This window comes from Sapajus apella, unplaced genomic scaffold, assembly GCF_009761245.1.
Source record: "Sapajus apella isolate SASKATOON/1434 unplaced genomic scaffold, GSC_monkey_1.0 scaffold11, whole genome shotgun sequence".
Classification (NCBI taxonomy): Eukaryota; Metazoa; Chordata; class Mammalia; order Primates; family Cebidae; genus Sapajus; species Sapajus apella.
In genome coordinates this window covers 11,176,706-11,197,157 of record NW_022436951.1, presented here as the reverse complement: position 1 = coordinate 11,197,157, position 20,452 = coordinate 11,176,706, and the positions used below count along the sequence as shown (strand labels likewise).

Genomic DNA, 20,452 nt, shown 5'->3' with positions numbered 1-20,452 from the left:
AGACCTTGAATATCATTCACTGAATACACCCTTCTTCTGCAAGTCGTGTGTATGCTTGTATCTGTTCATTTAGAACGATGGCATCAGCCATAAGTCATTGGCAAACCTGAGGGTCTGGGTTTTGAGTGTTTCTGCAAGCCCAGGGAAGCATGGCTTCGTGCTACGACATCCTGGGGTCACTCCAAAAGAATCAGAGAGATCATGGGGCTACGTGAAAACGTGTCTTCCTGGAAGGAGAGAAGGAAAGACACGTATGAATCTATCCATGTCTGCTTGCGTCTGGAGAACGCCTGTTTATGTTGTAAAGAAAAGCCATCGGTATTGTCATCTCAGGAGACCGGCTCGCTTTATGTGTGTGCATGTTATGCGTGCTATCACACGAAGCTGGCCAACTGATAGCGTGACGAGGTACTGTGTCCCTGGGAATTGTAATTGCTTGTGGTCGGCGAAAAAAGAACATCAGATCGTTGCTGATAACAGCACAAGGTGCATTTTGATAGTATAAAAGAGGAAACAGACGGAGTCATACAAGTTCTGAGTATATCTTAAACCCCCGCCCAAGAAAAAAAGAAAGAAAGAAGAAAAAAGGAAGGAAAAGCCTGGGGCTGGAGGAGTGTTCCAGGGAGCGAATTGCTCAGGACTTCAAACACTGGGAGTCATTCTGTCAAGGGGTGGGGGCGGGCGGGGGCAGGCTCCGGGCCTCTTTAACAAAGTCCTCCTCTCTTTGCTCCCTCCCACTTCATTCACTTGCAAATCAGTGTGTGCCCACAAGAGCCAGCTCTCCGGAGCCCGTAACCTTCGCATCCCGAGAGCTGCAGTTTCGGCCGCGACAGCGAGAACTGCAAAGCCAGCGACCGCGGCGGCGGCGGCGGAGGCAGGAGGAGGCTGGGCGGGTCGCAGGGTCTCCGCGGACGCAGGAGGCGAACAGAGGTGGGTTCGGGCTCCGCTGGCTGTGCCTACATCTCCCTTGCTTTTTTTTTTTTTTTTTTTTTTAATTCTGTAGCGTTGATGGAAGCCAATCAGAGAGAGAGCCCTCTCCGCCCGGTGGGTGCCGCGCGCGGAGTTGGGAGGGATGCTCTCAGCCTGCGAGCCCGGGTCGGGGCGGGCGCGCGGGTCCGGCTTCGCTGGCGGCGCTGCTGCCGCTGCCCGGGACCGACGCCGCTTCCCGGGGAGCCTGGGCGCCGCTCCTCCGCCTCCTGGTAAGCCCGATCCTCCGCGGGGCGGGGAGGGGGCACCGGGAAGCGGGCGCCGGAGAAGAACCCGCCGCCTCTCTCCGCGCCGGCAGGGGCTGCCAGGGGAGCTCCGGCATTTGCAAAGTTGGCTGGTCAATGACCAAGGGCGCCGGTGCCTGCAGGACCCGCCGAGCCGTTTGGGGCTGGATGTCTCTCCACCTGCCCGCATCAAAAGGGTCTGTGCGGTGACTGCTTGGGCTGGGTTACGTTTCTTGGCTTTGGGGGGAAAGCAGAAAATCAGGTAGTCTGAAAACTCTGCAATGCTCCCAATAAGGAAAACTTAAACTAAAGAGACGATTTGGCTGGGAGAAGGAGCTAAAGAAAAGTGTTAGCTTGCACGTTCCGGGCAACGCCTGCCCGCTCATCTAGGACAGAAATGCTTAGGTTGCAAGGAAAGTCCAACGTTGGACTGGGAAAATGGAGCACACTGTCCAGGGAAAAGTCATGTGGAAGGCGCAGCTCGCTTCTGCTGTTCACGGCTGGCCAGCCTCAAATCTGGGGGAGAAAGCCTTCCCCGGGCTGACTGGAGAGTGCTTGGAGTGCGCTTGGTTTTAGGTGCCAGATGCGGAGAAATTGGAGCCCCCAGTGCGTTAATCCCAGAATTTGATAAAGAGAGACGCTGCAATGTTGTGGACTGCAGCAGTTGCAGAGCTGAGATTACTTCTTCTGTAGTTAGAGATTCTTCTGCCAAGAGTTACCGTAGGTCACGAGATGGGAGATGCTGGAGAGGTCAGCCTGGTGCTAAGAAGTGTTGTCACTGCTGCAATAAAATCCATATTTTATGGGGAGTTAAATGCAGGTCTCTGTTCGTGCAAGGGGCTGGACACCTGAGTTAACTGTGACTTGGAGCATTTAATAACCAAGAAGTTTAATCATCTGGAATAGCCACACGTTTCTCTCTCCCACTCTCCTTTAAAAAAAAATGTTTTTTTAATTATGATAGTCACCCTATAGAGGTGTATCAGACCGCGTCTCTGCCAGTCTTCACTTTCACTTTGCAAAGCACACAGTGGGAAAGAAGGAAAAGATTTTCCCTGCAGGAATGTTGAGGAGTGGCTTTTGTGTACATATATGGCTGCTCTGGACGGGTGCAGACCAAAATATGGGCTTTCTGAGTGGTTAATTATCAGGGGGTTGCAAACTCCTCCCTGTTGGAAAAGGAACCCGGGGATATGCCTAGTTAATGCACAACTCTTCCAAAAAGGACTAACAAATATGCTTATGTGAACAGTGCCAAAGGGTTGCTTATTTTCTTTCTTTTCTTGCTGAAAGCTTTACCTGAAAAAGAAAACCCTTAGGATTTTACTTTAAGAGAGAGAGAGGGGAAAAAAAATCTCTTACAGTTTCACTTGAGACTTGAGCATCACCCTTTGTGAAATAGTATTTGCATGGCTCTATGCTTGCTATTTTAGAGAACTGTAAAACCAGCTGTGGGAAGAAAGGGGTATGATCGAGCAGATGTCTTCATTATGTCATAACCAGGAGGGCAAAGTTTATGCCAGAGGCCAGATTGTCAATGCAAAGCTCAGAAACTTAAAAGAAATTCAACAATCGACTGGAAAATGCAATCACATAGGACTGTATCTCATCCCCTTTTGCTCTTTCGCATATTCTAATTAAAAAGGTACTGGAGGAAAATAAAAGGCAGATCTCTCCCAGCTAATTTAATGGTTCATGCAATACTTTTGAAGCAGAGAAAGTAACCAATTTCTTCAGAAAAACTAAGAGGCAGCAGCCCATTTTTGAAGGAAAATGGCATCGATTTAGTTCTACTGTATTTGTGTCTACAATTATCTTTTGCTACCATTACAAGAAAGTGACAGGTTGGTATCTCCATAGGGACTTTTAGTCCCTTTACTATCTGGCTTTTACACCAATTTATTGCACTTACATTTTGTACTGCTAACTCTGCAAAGATAATATATGGAAACATAATCATTTCCTACCAAGTTGCCTACCATCAAAAAACCTGTACCCTACTTCTTCCACCCACCACTTCCATCAGCTTTGCAAAGAAAAACTTACTGAGGCACTCTTCTTTTAAAGAAAAAATTTATCTTGCAAAATACTGCTTGAGACACTTGAAAACAGCTAAAGAATTTCTAGAAAGCACAGCTACAGTCACAGGGTATTATATCATACTGTGTTATGGTATCAATGAATTGCAATAAGTTCTGAAATTTTAATTAGGACTAATTGAGTGAGTGTCCCACATAGGGATTTTTTTTTTTTAAAAAGGGAATGAAATGTGACAAATATTCTGAGTAAAATCACAGCCTTTCTAAGGAATTGAAATGTGTGGTCCCCCCTTCTGGCCCCAAAGTTGCTTTGCAGTCATGAATGCCAACTTACTAAGGCTGCATCCTTTGAACTATTGAAACTTTTTTTAGTTGGAAGGGACCTCTAGTGGGTCACTCCATGCATTTCTCCCTGGAGTTCAGTTGCAGAATGGATTTCGTTATCTAAGATAATAAGAGTATAACAACTTTTTCTCTGTAAATAAGTTAGTATTCTCTAAGCACTCTCTTAATATTTGTGACAGGTCATATAATTATTATTGCCATTATTTCTGTACTTCCTCTAATTTAAGGGACTTACAAATATTTTTTATGGTTTTCTGGATGTCTAGACTTTTGGTAACTGATAGATGTTCCAAATGAAAGCAATGTCCAATTAATATTTACCATCATCAATATAAGATTTTCTTATTTGTGACCTTTCCAAGACTCTACTTCCTTACTTCTAATTTACTCAAAAATAATATTATTATATTTAGAGCCCCAAAAGTTCTACACAAAGAGTGCCCCCCACAACAAAAGAAATATTTACAGAAAAAAATGCAATTACTGTTTCAGAACATTCACAAGTTGTGCTGAACGAAAGGCATCTAATTCAAAGAATTCCCCATTCATATAAATATATGTTAAACATCCAAAAGATGTTTAGATACCTGTGTCACCCTTCCTCCAGGCTTTTTCTGCTTCATTTCTTTCTTTGATATATCATAACACATTTTAGGTAACCTACTCCTTAAAATACTCTGCCTGAAACTTGGAGTAAGATAACTTCTGGAGGGTGAATCAGCCTCTTCTGCTGACAGTCTGCAGGTTTCAACTTCCAATTTAAAAATCTGTTCTAAAGTTTGAAATGTGTTCCAAATGAGATAACATCCGGCAGAATCCAGTTGCCTTGTGCTTCTTGCTTAGTCACGGCTGCTTATTCTTCGGTGTCCATCAGAATTAGGGTCTCGCTTATAAAAATAACAAGCAGTGACTCAGTCTGCATTGCATTTTTAATAGTGTTTCAACCTAGCTAGTGTCTACTGAGCACACTGTATTTACTTCACAAAAAAAGTGAAAATGTAGATAATCAAACCTTCCCTGACTTAAATATTTTTCTGAATAATAATTCTAAATTCAAAGACTCAAGAACATTGTGATAATGGGAGAATGGCAGAAAGAAGACTGCACACACATACACACACAAACACAACACCCAGTTGTGACAGTGTTCCAAGAATATTAGAGAAAAAATACAGAAATAGAGCATTTGGGCTGATTTTCTTTTCTCCTTCTTTTTTTTTTCCATATTGTTTTCTCCATTGGGATTTTTATTTTATTTTATTTTGAAGACAGATGAGTGCTTGAAGCACTTTCCTGAAACTAAGTAGTGATATTTTTGTTCAAGCTTGCCTCTTACAAAGATTAACTGGTCTACGTTTTTTTAAAGTTTCTATTCCTACAGAAGCCTCTCTTTTTCAAAACAATCTTATGAGGAACTTCAGCTTCTCTCTAATTAACTATTGAACCAAATGTATGTAGTCTTTGTCATGCTATCACTCACAAAATAGGAGGTAAGGGAAAAGAGGAGAGTATCAATAACCCTTCAAAAAAGTGCTACACCTGAATTTACTACAAAATAGTTGGGTCAGAGGGATCCAGCTACATCCAACAGCCTAGTTGTTCAAAATTGAACTATCCAAGAAATTTTCAACCCCTCCAACAAAGAAAACTAACTGAAGGATGAATGCTCTGAGCACACATTCATAAATGTAGAGTAGACTCATATGCAGAGATTACTGGAGATTCATCTTATTTCATCTGTGTAGTATCTTTACACTAACACCGTTGGGTGCTGGTTTCTTCTAGCGATCACATCACCTTGCTGTGATTTATAAGAGGTAGATCTTGATTAATGCCAGCGTGTTAATATTAAATTTGATTTGTCATGTAAATGGACAGCATGAGTTGCAAGCTTTTCTTAGTATATGTGAGAGAAATGACTTAGGAAGAAGATGAGGCCCATAAAGCTAGCATACCACAGGGTATGATTTATCTTTGTACTTTATCACTTGAAAGAATGCTGTGTTTTTCTCTTTCTCTAATTTGCTAAATTGGTAAGTCTGGCCAGAAATATCCAAGAGACCTAATACGTTATAGGAAGAGAAAACAGCAAGAAAAAATTAACTTGGGGAACTGTCCAAGTGAGTAAAATGGAAAGAGATGAGGAGGTACATTTTTACAGCAGAGGGAAACATAAGAATAGAAATAGAATCCAAAATAGCCAATTTTACACAGGGTGCATTTTCCTCTTTATAAATGGTGCTACTATTAAATGCCACTATATAAACATAATTACATCATTAACATATTTATACACACTACTCTTCTCTACCAGAAAATGCAAACTTGAAAATTACCTTTAAAAAAAAAAAATCACCATCTAAGGGAGATAACCCTGGATGGATGGTAAATTAACCAGAAGAATATCTTTTCTAAAGTGGTCTGAAATTGCATCAGAATCAAGGAAAAAATTTTCTTAGTGCATTGAAGAATATCAACTCTTTTCCTTCTGTTATCTTTATTGTCCTGCCTGCTAAATAGAAAAACCATGTGTTCCTCTGATGCCTGCAATCCAAAGTATACAGCAACAATATAGACTAAGTATTCTACTTGTCACCCATTTGGATCCTGTGTTGTGATACAGCATGGTGAAAGGCAGAGCCACAAGACAGCATGCCCCCAGCTCTTTACATGGTATATATACATGTGGTACTGACCGTGTATATATACCATGTAAAGAGGTGGGGGCATTATTTACATGGTATATATGTGTGTATCTATCCATTTCGTCTGTTTAGTGTCTTTACACTAACCCTGTTGGGTGGTGGTTTCTTTTAGCAATCACATAACCTTGCTGTGATTTATAAGAGGTAGAGCTTAATTAATGCCAGAGAGTTAATATTGAATTTGATTTGTCACGTAAATGGGCAGCATGGGTTACACGCTTTTCTTGGTATATGTGGTACTATCTTGTGAGAGAAATGACTTAGGAAGAAGATGAGGCCCAGAACGCTAACATACCCCAGAGTATGATTTATCTTCGTGTTTTAGCACTTGAAAGAATGCTGTGTTTTTCTCTTTCTCTAACTTCCTAAATTGGTAGGTCTGGATATAAACGTATCTATCCAGCAAAGATTAAAAACAGAAACACTAACAGTATTTTGGCTCAGAATTTTTATGCGTCCAAATAATAATGATAATGAATAATAAACTAACCTTTGTCACACCCTGTTCTATGTATTTTACATGCATTTCGCATAGCAATAATTACACAGTAAATCAAAATGACACTGCTATACTTGTATCCTCTTTACTTAGCCCTTTTTTGGTTTGAATTTCCAGGGAATCTCCGTTTGAGCCAAGCACTTAATGAATGTGCTGTTAACAAACACTTGTGATGTCTTAGAAGTAAAAGTGTGACTCTCTCTGAGTACTGCAGAGCAGCAGAGGGCATGGGAATGATTTGATTATTTTGACCAGAGCTTGGCAGATGTGAAGTCTGAGGGAGATGTTTTTAAGTTCTTCATTTTTGATAAATCATTTGCAAGCATGTGTCAGAATTTATAATTGTAGAAAACATTGTGTGGGCCATTTTTATGAACATAATGATAGTACTTTTTATAAGAAAATAAATTATCGGCTGGGCGCGGTGGCTCAAGCCTGTAATCCCAGCACTTTGGTAGTCTGAGGCGGGTGGATCACAAGGTCAAGAGATCGAGACCATCCTGGTCAACATGGTGAAACCCCGTCTCTACTAAAAATACAAAAAAATTAGCTGGGCATGGTGGCGCGTGCCTGTAATCCCAGCTACTCAGGAGGCTGAGGCAGGAGAATCTCCTGAACCCAGGAGGCGGAGGTTGCGGTGAGCCAAGATCACACCATTGCACTCCAGCCTGGGTAACATGAGTGAAACTCTGTCTCAAAAAAAAAAAGAAAAGAAAAGAAATTATCTTCTCCTACCTTCAAAGGGATCTTTATGAGGGAGGGGATGTTTCAGGAAGGTAGCTAAAATGACACTTATTCATTGCATTGAGCGGGAGGGACATCTCAACCTCACAGCACCCACTAAGGGCATCAGTCCATCCTCAGCTCATTGACATTACCATGGATGTAGCATTTGGGACTCTGGGTAAAGCTAAGTTAAGATCGTGTTTATGTCCTTCCTTATCTGATAAGTAAAAGTAATTATTCTCTTTTATGACCACAATTATTTTGTTACTTCATTAGTATCACAATTTGGTATTTGTTCTGAATAATTTACCAAGTAAAGTTACACACACACACACACACACACACACACACACACGCATGCACCACTACCATGCCACCAAAAAAACAATCCCTACAAAAACAAGAAAAGAAAGAGGGAAAGAGGAAAGGAGAAAGGGAGGGAGGGAGGGAAGGAAGGAGGGCGGCAGGGAGCAAGGAAAAAACCCTCTTAATACAGTCACATTTTATATGGTTGACATTGATGAGCCATTTTCATTATATTCTATTCTTTCTATTGCCACCAATCAAAAAGCCATGTAGTTAATCTAGCCTTCAAGGAAAGTTTGATATTAGAAATATAATCAGAGAATGTGAGACACAGGAAGGAGCTTAGAGATGACTTTATCTAACACTCCATTTAACTATGAGATAACTGATGACCAGAGAGATGAATGACTTATCCATAGATATATTTGGTTTATTTTGTTCTCTTATCTCTATCTTTCTCTGTTGTAGCTTGATTTCTAGTTATTGGATGTTACTGCTTTTTATCATCATCACTTAATTCTGGCATTAAAAATTAAAGAGGAAATTTAAATCTACAATATTATTATTTATAAGTATTCTGTGAAGGGACAAATGTGGAAACTTATGGTGAAAATAAGGATGTAGGCTTCTTTAGGAATTTCACATGTTCCTACATTTTGTAAATTTCCTACTGCAAAGAATTAACATTTTCCCTCAAAATATTGACCATTGCTAGGGAGACATATGATAAGGTTTGGGGTTTTGTTTTATTTGTAATGGGTTGATGGCAGTCTTGAGTAGCCCTTATCTAAATCTTTGAAACAAAAAAATTATTGGTTAGGGGTCAGATATAAAAAATGATGACAACCTATTGTGTTTCTCACAAATCTCAATTCTTTTGATTTAAAGAACTCAGACAGTGACCTTCCCACTGCTTTGAAGTTAAAATGTCAGTTCTTTCGTGGAAGTATGGGGAAAGATTATGATGGCTTTTTTTTTTTTTGGCAAAATTAAAATTTAGCAAGTAATTCAATGTCAACCCTCTCCCCTTTAAAAAGTAAAACTGTTAATGTTCCATGAAATCCAAAAGTCCAGGGACCACTGGTTTCATACAATCGCTGACATGATGCTGAAAAATGGTTGACCTCGTTCTCTTTTTTCTTATTTGGATGAACAAAAAGTAAAGGGGAATTATAATTATGTTTAAAACACCAAAAAGACAAACTAAACAAAAACCATTTAATCAAAAGATATCCTTGGGTCTCTTAATTAAAACTGACAGAGATTAATACTAACGTTTGGAATACGAATATGATCTTTGAACATATTAACAGATCCTTAAAAAAAATATATGCTTTGCCTAGCTCATGGCCAGAATGTGTCATTAATAATGAATTTGCCCACTTGATTACATAATGGATAATTCAGTGGGAAATGAAAAGTTTTACATTTATATCTAACTCTATAAGCTCACCTTAACCATATAAATTATAAAATTGGTTTTTTTTTCTAAAAGTGAACTTTGTATAATTGCAGACAAACAAAAATTTACTAACATGTTGATCTATATTTTGAGTTATGCATTTTTACTTCAAAAAGCAGTTGCTTTCTAGTGTATAATATAGATTTCAGTCATGAAAATGAGCTTATCATATTTTTAACTACAAAGTTTAAACCTCCTTTTGCAGAATTAAAAGAGAGGGAGAGTTTCATTAATCGACTATCATCCATTTAAAAATATTTGCAGTCCAGGCATGGTGGCTCATGCCTGTAATCCCAGCACTCCGGGAGGCCCAGGCAGGCAGACCACCTGAGGTTAGGAGTTTGAGACCAGCCTGGCCAACATGGTGAAACTCTGCCTCTACTAAAAACACAAAAATTAGCTGGATGTGGTGGGGAGGGCCTATAATCCAGCTACTCAGGAGGTTGAGGCAGGAGAATTACTTGAACCCAGGAGGTGGACATTGTAGTGAGCCGAGATGGTGCCATTGCACTCCAGCCTGGGCAATAAGAGCGAAACTTCGTCTATATATATATATATATATATATATATATGTAACTGCTCAGTTTCGAACTCAACAAAATAGTCTAAGCTCCCCTTAGCAACAGGCTCTAATTTAACACCAATCAAAATGGTGTGTAGTCAGTCTAATTACCAATGCAAAATGATAAAATCTACCATGACTGTTATATTACTGCTGGCTCCTCATTTGAACCAAGTTCAGCTACTTTTCTCCAAACAATTATTCTTATATTAAGCTACTTGTTTAAAAGTATCTAGTAGAGATATCGTCAGTGTTTCACAAAGAATTAATTCTATGAGAGTGGCCTTGTGTTAAATATCAGTGCCACATTTTCACTCTCTGATTCACCTGTCTTTTCGTAAAAAGAGGGAGAAAGAGTGAGAGAGACAGACAGAGAGAGAGAGAGAGAGAGAGAGAGACATGTTTGAGGTGAGTTCTAATGCAGACAACAGAATGAAGTGGAGTCAGTTACTAGTTAATATGCCCAAGAGGAGGTGGTTCCAAACCTCCAGATACAAAAGTGCCTGCTCATCAATAACTTTTGCATTCATAGCAAATGTGATTACCTGGAAGAAAATTGCATTTAAGATAAGAGTGCAGGAATGTCAAATGCAAGCGCTATATTTAGATACTTTGTCTTATGATACTTTCTTTTTTTCCTCAAGTTCACTTTTAATTGTGATGCCACAATCCAAAATATCTTTCCAAAGAGCACTGTGGTTTGTTTTTCTCAGAAAACTTTTTCTTCTTGAATTTAAATGGGCTTGTATTTTGTGTTCCGAAAAGCAATAAAATTAAATTGAAGAGATGACCTCAGTATATGACTGGACGGAGCAAGGTGTTTAGTGATTATCTGATAATCACTTTCTCCCCAAATGTAACACTTAGGAGGACGGGTATTTTATTTAAAATATGAAGTTGGAAGCAACGCAAGAGTAAAATGCTCTCAAGCAACCGAGTTTAATTTGATATAATAAAAGATTTATATGTGGTGGGCAGAGAAAGGAGAAATTATTGAAACCCTAGGCTGGATTAACTGGGCACTATAGAATAAAAACTTTGTTTCGTACTTGTGAGGTTCTGAACGTTAATTAAGCATATGTTTGCTTCCCAATTTCTTACTAAACCAAAATGGATTTTTAAATGACTTTTTTCTCTCTTTTCTTTGTATGATAATCTTTTTATCATGGCTGGTTAAAGAAACCAACCACAGAAGACGAGAGCCAAACCTGTCCTGTTCTGTGATTTTAAAATATGCACTAATATCTATAATCTATAAAAGACTTTAAAGCAAGAAGTGAAATTTGGACTGCGTGTTAAACTCCACAATCCAAAAAAGCAGCTACAGGCCTCTGACTGCTAAGGAGATGCTGAGTTTGTCAAGTACTTTCCAATTTAGGTTTTACCTGATTGACAAGTGTTCCTAAGAATGATATTCAGCCAAGACTTTTGGAAAACCCATTATTTGATTCCCTGAACAGCAAAAGCCCACCGGATACAAACATAAGATGGTTTATGGAATAGATAAATCCAGGTTGGGGGAGAAATGAGAAAATGGTTTTAAAATATCACTTCTCCATCTCAGGATGAGAGTTTTAAGATGAGGGCATCACTTGTAACTGTAAGCACATGGGGAAGGCTCAATAAATGCTTACTAGGTTAAATTCTTCTCATGTAAGCTACAAAAGCATCTTGTAAATATTTTTACAACTGATTTCCTTTTCAAGCTGATTCATGCCAGTGAAAATGCAACTTTCCTATCTCATGCTAACAACTTAATTTTTCATAATTCTGACTGCTTTCAAATGAGCCTATTTCAAAGGAAGCCCTATCAGTGGTGTCCTGGGAGCCAGGAGAACTAACTAGGTTGATAGGGCAGCCCAGCTTTCAACAGCAGGGACACCACCCCTCACCTTCCTCCAGGCAGACTTTTTTTTTTTTAGACAGAGTCTTGCTCTGTTGCCTGGCTGGAGTGCAGTGGTGCGATCTCAGCTCACTGCAACCTCCGCCTCCTGGGTTCATGCAATTCTCTTGCCTCAGCCACCAGAGTAGCTGGGACTACAGGCACGTGCCACCACACCCAGCTGATTTTTGTATTTTTTTAGTAGAGACGGGGTTTCACCATATTGGCCAGGATGGTCTCAATCTCTTGACCTTGTGATCCACCTGCCTCAGCCTCCCAAAGTGCTGGGATTACAGGCATGAGCCACTGCGCCCGACCCAGGCAGACTTTTTATTAAAGTTGGTATTAAACGTTGTTGCCTGGAGCCTGATTAATAATTTATGCCTTCCTAAGCAGATTAGCAGAAGTCTGTCATTTTTTTAATTCTTAGTTTGTGTTTGGAAACAGAATGTACCCCTGAGTTCATACTTTCAATATATTTTATTTTTTAGAATTCATACCTAAACAATGTCCTTATCAAGCTTTTTTGTCTTACGGTTTAGTATCCATGTGTGTTACCATATATTTTCTATAATACATTTAAAAATTGCTTATTTGCTAAGTGAATGACCTTTTTTTCTCCTCTCATCCAAATAATCCTATATGTTCTTTGTAAAGTATTTTGACTTTTGTTATTTAAGGAGTAAAAATAAGAAAGATTGGGAAAATGGAGTAGAATAATAAAAGCTAACACTTAGCACTTTTAATATTTCAGACATTATTCTAAATATCTTACATGAATTTAATGTTCACAAGCCTTTCAAGTAAATACTGTCATCTTCTCAATTTTAAAGATAAAACTAGAGAACAGAACAGTTAAACAACTTGCTCAAGGTCATACAGTTGGTTCTTTTTGGAGCTAAAATTAAATCCTGACAGCCTTGAGAACCCACATTGTTTTAACTATTGCATTCTTGTGTCTTTTATGCTCTATATACACGTACCGAGATCATAGAATAGATAGATGACAGATAGATGATTGATTGATTGATTGATTGATAGAATAGATGGAAGATAGACAGGCAGATGGATAATAGGATAGACAGATTCAAATGTATGAATCTCAAACACAGAAATATAAGGATTTTATATATACATATACATGTAACATGTACACATTACTCAGGGCTTAAAAGTATAGTTACAAAGAAAACTCATTTTCTTTTTCATCCTTCAGTGGGTGTATCAGTATATTCTATAACAAGTGAGATCAATTAATTATAGCCCAAAGCAACAGGTTTCGGCCTCGCAGAGGTCTTTTAGCTTTAGGCCTGTCTGTTCGCTTTAATTTGAGTCAGTCTTATAATCACTTACTGTTGGTCTCAAGGGAAACCTCGCAAGGGTGTTTGAAAGGTTCAGATTCATCATTAATTACTTTATTCATTCTATAATGTTTATTGAGGGCCTCTGTGCTCAGTTCTGGAGAGAAAGCAGGTAACAAAACAAACATACATTGACTAGCAATTTAGGGCAAATAGATTATTTCCTCATACTCTATCCAAGCCCAATAATACTAGTTTGGTTTAAAATGAATAGGATATTCAGAATTGATTCTATTTTCTATTATTCCATACTGACATCTTGCATTAATACAGAAATTAGCTTGGAGTTGCAAGATTTGTAAGGTTTCTATTCATCTTCAGGTTTAGCTTTGAACCTCTTACTCAACTTAGAAAGAAGCGCCATACCTGCCTTCACCACCAAAAGCTTAACATAGTTTTATATTTTTGATAGGTATGCTTCAGAATATTTTCATGGTGGTTCTTTCACGAATCCCTACAATTTTCCCAGTGATTTTGCCATAAAGCACAAAGCCATACATATACTAGTCACTCAAAATACAGTTCAGCAAGAAATCACTCTACACAAGAAGACTAGTTAAAATTTAGGATTGAGGTGATGGGATTTCAGTTCAACTCAGCCATTTAATGAACACTTTTAGGCAAGGCATTGTGTTGAATGCCACAGATAATGCCACGCTTTGATGTCAGATGACACACAATATGTGGCCGAGATTAAATGTAACTGTTAAAAGCTGCTATTTTAGAAAGTTATTTTGTCAGAATTCAAGTCTTTTAGTCATGAGATAGATTGGGATCTACCGCTGCTAACTCTGGAATTTAATGTGTTGACTCTCACACTCCATACTATATTTAGCTGACCAGGGCTCCCACTCATCTTCACCTGGCCAAATCTTACTGGATCTTCAGGACAAAGACCAAGAATCTGCTTCTCCAAGAAGCGTTCCCTGACCCCCACCTACCTGTTTCGCTCTCAGCTTAGATTTCTCATGGCGCGAGTGTGTGAGACCCTTTACTTAGTCTCAGTGTAACTGCAAAAATATCTTTTCAAAAGTCTCTGCATGACTGTCTAGGTCTCACCTATCACACTGTAAGCATCTGGAGAACAAGGCCTAGCCCTGTTTTTGGCAAATGACAAGAACACATTAGATGTTTGTTGAGATAACTCTTTATGAATCTCTGGACTACATTTATATACTTCTCTACAATTTTCATGTTGGAAGTTAGTTTTCTTTTCCAGTAATTTGATTTCATTTGGGTACATTGCGGCAATACACTTAAGGAGCAAGATGGTTGGGGCCTCCTAGACTGTTCAAAGAGGTACCCCCAACAGAAGGGAAATATTCCCAAGATGACCTTGGTGCCTTTGGCCAAATGTCTGAAATATGGTTACAGTTCTGTAAGTAATGGGTCTCCTAACAGAATAATCGAGTGTCTTATCTGAAAGCTGACATTTTTTGGGTCACTCTACTCCAAGACATTGAATTGTTTACATGTTTTGTTTATTTGTTCAGGGTAAAAACTGTGGTTGTATATTATTTCTTATTGGCGTAGTCTAGTACGATAAACTTTGATTATCTTTTAGTTTATTATAAACCCATAGTAGTCCATCAAACTGAATCTACAAAAACAAACTATGGAAAATACTTATGTATGTGTTTCATGAGCAAAATTACCTTTCCTTCAAATTCCTACCTTGGAAATGTTTCTTGAGTTTCTACAGGAATTCTAATACCAGATTCCATGTACCTTGTTGTAACCTTGAACATGGCTGTACCAAAAAGAGTGAATTAAATTCAACTGATTATGTAGTCCAATTTCATTCCTTAAGTGGCCGTCAATGCATGGAATAGCATCTTCATGAATATTTCTTGGCAATGAAACATGCAGTTCAACCCAGCTCTATCTGAGCATGCCAAATGTTTTGTAAGGTTGTGAGATGAAGTGGGAGAGATTTGGATGATTTCCCTTATATTTCCCCCATTTAATGTGACATCCATCATTCTGAAGCCAAAGGTATATAGAGAATTTTAAACTTACTATCAATAGAATAGAAATTCGTTTGGTATTTTTTTTTTACATAAATGAATTTCCTAGACTAGAGTAGGTATCTTAGTAGCTTCTGGCAAATTTTCTACTGCATCTCACCACTGTGGGAAACTGTAACTTCCAATGAAAAGGAGTAGAAACTATGGGCCCAGAAAAATGAGATCGGTGATTCCCAGAATTGTGTTTCAGCCTCTGCGCATTCTCTTGCTAAAGCCTTCCAATCAGTAACTTCTCTTATTAACACAAGTAGTCTAAACTGGGTAAGGGCATCCTCTCCCACACCGCACACCCCCAGCTTTAGAATGAGAAGCAGAGAGTTAAAGAATTTTCAGGAGTGATTAAGCTAGTGGGAGTAAAGGGGAAGCCAATAAGTAACCCTATTAACCCGAAGGGCGGTCAGAAAAGCAAGCTACAGTCATTCATGCTCAGCATCCTAAAGATCTGATTGCTTCTTACGCTGGTTCACTAAGTGTTTCAGCTGGTGTGTTGGGATACTTTGGACTATGAGTAAGAGAAAATCCTATCTCAAACTGGTTTACAAAGAAGTAAAATTATTTTTTTACATAAGAGACAGTCTATTGGAAAGCAGGCTCCAATTGATCTGTTAGCAGTGATATAACCAAAAACTCAGGTTCTTTCTCTCTTCTGCTACCCTCAGCATCGAAGTCATTCACATGGTGATTTGCCTCAGAGTTGAAGATGGTTGCCAGTGGCCATCAGAGCTACACCCTTACTTAGTTTTGTCTAGCAGAAAAGAGAAAAAAAAATCTTTCTCACAATTAAGGATTAAGGGTAGTGTCCTTCAGCCCATTGTGGCAACTCGGGTCATGTGATCACTCAATACAATATTAAGTGCTGGAAATTCTAGGTGCTATTTAGCTTTTCAGACTAAAGACCCATTCTTGGGATCAACTGTTCTTAGAGAGTGTGTGTGTGTGTGTGTGTGTGTGTACAAGGAAAATACTTGAACAAAACTGGGATTCCATTTGGAAGAAAGAAAAAGGAGAAAGATGCCGGGTAGTCAACAAACACCATCTGCTATAATTTAGTCACTTAAAGTCAGTATTGCCCGCCCGGCGCTGCGGCTCACGCCTATAATCCCAGCACTTTGGGAGGCCGAGGCTGGCAGACTGATTGAGGTCAGGGGTTCGAGTTACCATGGTGAAACCCGTCTCTACTAAAAATACAAAAACTAGCCGGGCGTGGTGGTGCGCGCCTGTAGTCCCAGCTATTCCGGAGGCTGAGGCAGGAGAATCGCTTGAACCGGAGGCGGAGGTTGCAGGGAGCGGAGATTGCGCCATTGCACTCCAGCCTGAGCAACAGAGCAAGACTCTGTCTAAAAAAAAAAAAAAAAAATGCTGACATGTAGTTGCTGGAAATAGATGCTCGGTGCCGCAAAGAAAAATTAGTACTGGGACAAAGGATCTTTCAGCAACGCAATTTTTCCTGGACTACAGGAAGGGTACTCTTGCTAGCCATCTTGCCACAAGAGTACAATGAATAAAGAAAAACACACAAATTACTGATACTAAGTGAAAATGTAAGTACAGTCATCAGTATCTGCCTAGAACTGCCTTCAGAACACCCCTCCTTACCCCTGGCAGATACCAAAAAATCCAAGGAAAAAATCCAAGGATGCTCAAGTCTCTCATATAAACGGTGAAATATTTGCACATAACCTACACACATCCTCCCATATCCTTTAAATCATCTCTAAATTACTTATATACATAGCACACTATAAATTCAATGTAAATACTTGTTTTACTATATTTTTGTACTTGTATTATTTTGGTTTTTTAGTGGCGTTTTTTCTGAATATTTTTGATCCATGATTGGTAGAATCTGTGGATGCTGAACACGCAGATACTGAGGGCCAGCTGTATTGTGTAAGCAAAGGATTCAACGGAATTCCATTTAATAAACTATAGCTTTAGAGGGAATAGATAACAAGACCCAAACCCACGTATTCTGTTCAGTGAGGGTTACCTGCAAAATGGCAATTTAGAGCAATACTAACTCTTTGAATGACCTCTGTTCCTATCCTTTATTTTAGCCTGTGTGTGAAATGGGTTTTTGGTGTATTTGTTTTGGGAATAGACTGACTAGAAATACATCACTGTCCAAAAAGAAAACATTTTTTTCATCTGGGGATTTGAGGCTTAACTAGCTGGAAGGAAAATATAATTTCATTTTGTTCTCATAGTCTCATTTAGAAAATAACGTTAAGAGATTCGAAGGACATCATGCTATGTGAGCACTTTCCTTGCTCTGTGGGGTGAGGGGATTTGGTTGGGACTTCAACTTTAGGAGTATGTTCTGAAGTGTTTCTTAAGCAAAATTTTGCCTTTCGCTCAGGCCTAACCGCTAGAGCTTTAAGAAACTTTTAAGAAGGTGTTCTTCAAAAATGGAATCACAAAACAGTTTCCTTTCTTACTATAAATATCCCAAATCCTTCTTTAGGAACTTTTTCTTTTTTTTAGGTTTTATTGGGAAACAAATAAGCTGAAATGCAGATGTTTATCTAAATCCAAGTCAAAACGGTATGAGAACTAATTATAAAATATAAAATGAAAAGCCAACAGAGTTCTCCACCTATTATCTGGGTAATTTTAGGAAAAAAAAAATGAAGTTCTAGGGTTGCTTTTTTATGCATTCAGGTGGTTGCAATGTGTGCTCCACAACAAAACGTTCCCAACATGGAATAACATCTACAGTCTTACATTTTGTTCATGATCTTGTTTGTATTCCCCTAGAACTGACCTCGCCACAGTGTGAATTCACCTGTCTGCAAATGTAACTAGGACAAAAATGTTTCGTTTGTTGTTGGGTTTTGTGGGGTTGTTTTGCCTAGCAATTTGGTGACAGAATTAAGGAACCATAACCATAAAAGCTCCCTATTTAATAAGGAGATTAGCTATATGTGTGTGAAATTTGGAGAAAAGGGGGCATCTTATCACTGAGCTCTTCAACTGTCTTAGTTTTGTATGACAAAGGGAATCCTAAGTTGATTGTGTAGGTGTAAGAACTACCTTGTCCAGGCCAGGCGCGTTGGCTCACGTCGGTAATCCTAACACTTTGGGAGGCCAAGGAGGGCAGATCACGAGGTCAGGAGTGTGAGACCAGCCTGACTAGCACAGTGAAACCCCATCTCTACTAAAAATACAAAAATTAGCTGGGCATGGTAGCGTGCACCTATAATCCCAGCTACTCGGGAGGCTGGGGCAGGAGAATCACTTGAACCCAGGAGGTGGAGGTTGTAGTGAGAGCCAAGATCATGCCATTGCACTCCAGCCTAGGCAACAGAAAAAAAATTTGTCACAAAAAAAAAAAAAAAAAAAAAAAACTACCTTGTCTAAAAAAGATGCCCTATTGGACATTTCTCTGGTACAGTTTCCTCCAATAAAATGAGAATAATGATAGTTTTGACTTAATCAAGGTGTTGTGAGGAATAACTCAGTTACTTGCAAAAAGAATTTCCACAAGGGGCCCGGCATGTGGGAACACCCCCAAATGTCAGATGTTTCTGCTCCTGCTACTGCTATTGTTACCATTACTTCCTCCAAATTTTCAGTCAACTTGGAGGTCTTGGGTATTTTTAAGCAACCTGCAAGATTTTTTAAAACCTTTTCACTAATTAGAATGAGCCATGACATTTTTTTTGTATCACAAATATAATGTGCCACCGGGGGCAATATTCCCATAATTCTACTCACTGAAACGTGATTTGGCTGAAACTGCAGTGTGCCAAATGCGGCTGAAATTCAGAATTCCTCAGAGCCTCTTCAGCACCATTCCCTAGAAAATCTGCAACCCGGTTCCATTTCTCATTTGGGCTTAGGAAGGTGTGAACCAACTACAGCCAAAACTGAGTAAGAATGGAAGATGTGAAATCTGGGAAGAAGTTTATCGTCTTGGCCTGTGGGTATTACTCTAACCTGTTTGCCTGCCTGCCCTTATCCATGGGGTAATGACAGGAGAAAAGCAACAGATCAGAACTGTGTCATCAAAAACAGTGTTCACATGATCGTGCATGCACACACACACACACACACACACACACACACAAACAGCACCACCACCAAAAATGCCCCAAATAAAATGGGAGAATTGACTTACAGTTCTAGAAATCAAAGCAACCAGCGAGTTGAAGCTGCTTTTTAGCCCACGTAGGTGCCCTGAACACCTTCCTTTGCTGTTCCCCACTCCTATTTTTCCGGTAGTCATTCATTCGTACTTAGTCATTCATTTACTCATTTCCATCTTCAACAAGTACTGATTGTTTGTCTACTCTGCGCTAATTACAAAAGATAAAACGATAAGCATAATTACTTTTCCTTCACCGAGAGCTTTACGTCTCTAGAAAAATTCTCAAAAAGATGTAAGAGTTTTTGAATGCATACTCTTCAAATCTGAAAACACAGATGCAAGCTACATCACTGGCTGGATAATAGGGATGTTATCTATAGATAATAGGATGGGAAAGAATGTTAGAACCCAAACAATGAATGTACAGAATGAAGGCTGCAGTACACCCATCAGAAAATCTCCCAAGCAGCGCACATTGCAGATATTCAAATATAGAGCAGATGCATTTTACTGCAAGGAGAAAATGCTTAAAATCAAAACTGTATCTCCAAATCACACTCAAAGGAATTGGCTATTGGTGTCTCTATCCTGTGCGGAGCTCAGCAAGAAAATAGGGGTGTTCCTCAGCTCTCAGGTGAAAGGCTCCAGAGAGTGGGTGGTGGGTTGGTAGGGTGGTGGGTAAAGGAGAACGGCAGACTGTTAAGTGAAAGAAACAGCCCAGTCTGTGCAATAAACTGCTGCTTAAACAGGTTTACGCAGAATGATTGTATGTCTTTTTAACAGCCTCTAAAAGTCCTTTTTTTAAAGCCTTTTAGGAAGTAGTTTCCCCTTTTCCTGTTGGACTGTCAGTTGGCAGATGCCTCTGGGAAAGGGGGATCTGCTTTCTAAAAGGCTCTTAAATAATGTTGGTTAAAAATTGCTTTTAAAGCTATCAGCTGAATCCCCTCTTCCCCTCACCCTCCCCAGCCCTATCTGATTTGTCAATTACCTCCTTCAGAAACCTCTCTCGTTCTCTGACACCTGTGATGACATAACATTCCCCACTTCTGGCAGGTACCTGCCAATTCTCATTGAAAAATGATTGCTAAACATTTCAGCACCAGCTCCCAAGAAGAGTTCCCTCCTCTGCCCATTGGCACCATAGAAACGGCTATTGTTCCTCGTAATTGTGAGTCCGAGGCTTCTGCTTTGTAACTCCCTGTCCCTGTGGCCTTCATGAGTTCTAAAACGACACAAC

At 39.4% G+C, this 20,452-nt stretch overlaps 1 protein-coding gene across 2 annotated transcripts in view; it reads left to right on the top strand.

Moving 5' to 3' along the window:
* The first annotated feature begins 707 nt into the window (after positions 1–707).
* CDH6 (cadherin 6) overlaps positions 708–20,452 on the top strand; it is a 152,303-nt gene continuing 132,558 nt past the window's right edge. Inside the window, exon 1 of one of the 2 annotated variants that reach the window (XM_032279047.1) lies at positions 708–930. The gene's annotated coding sequence lies outside the window, so the exon portion shown is untranslated. Of the gene's footprint in view, positions 931–1,097; positions 1,200–20,452 lie in introns of those variants that run through there. The other variant, XM_032279048.1, reaches the window with a different exon arrangement.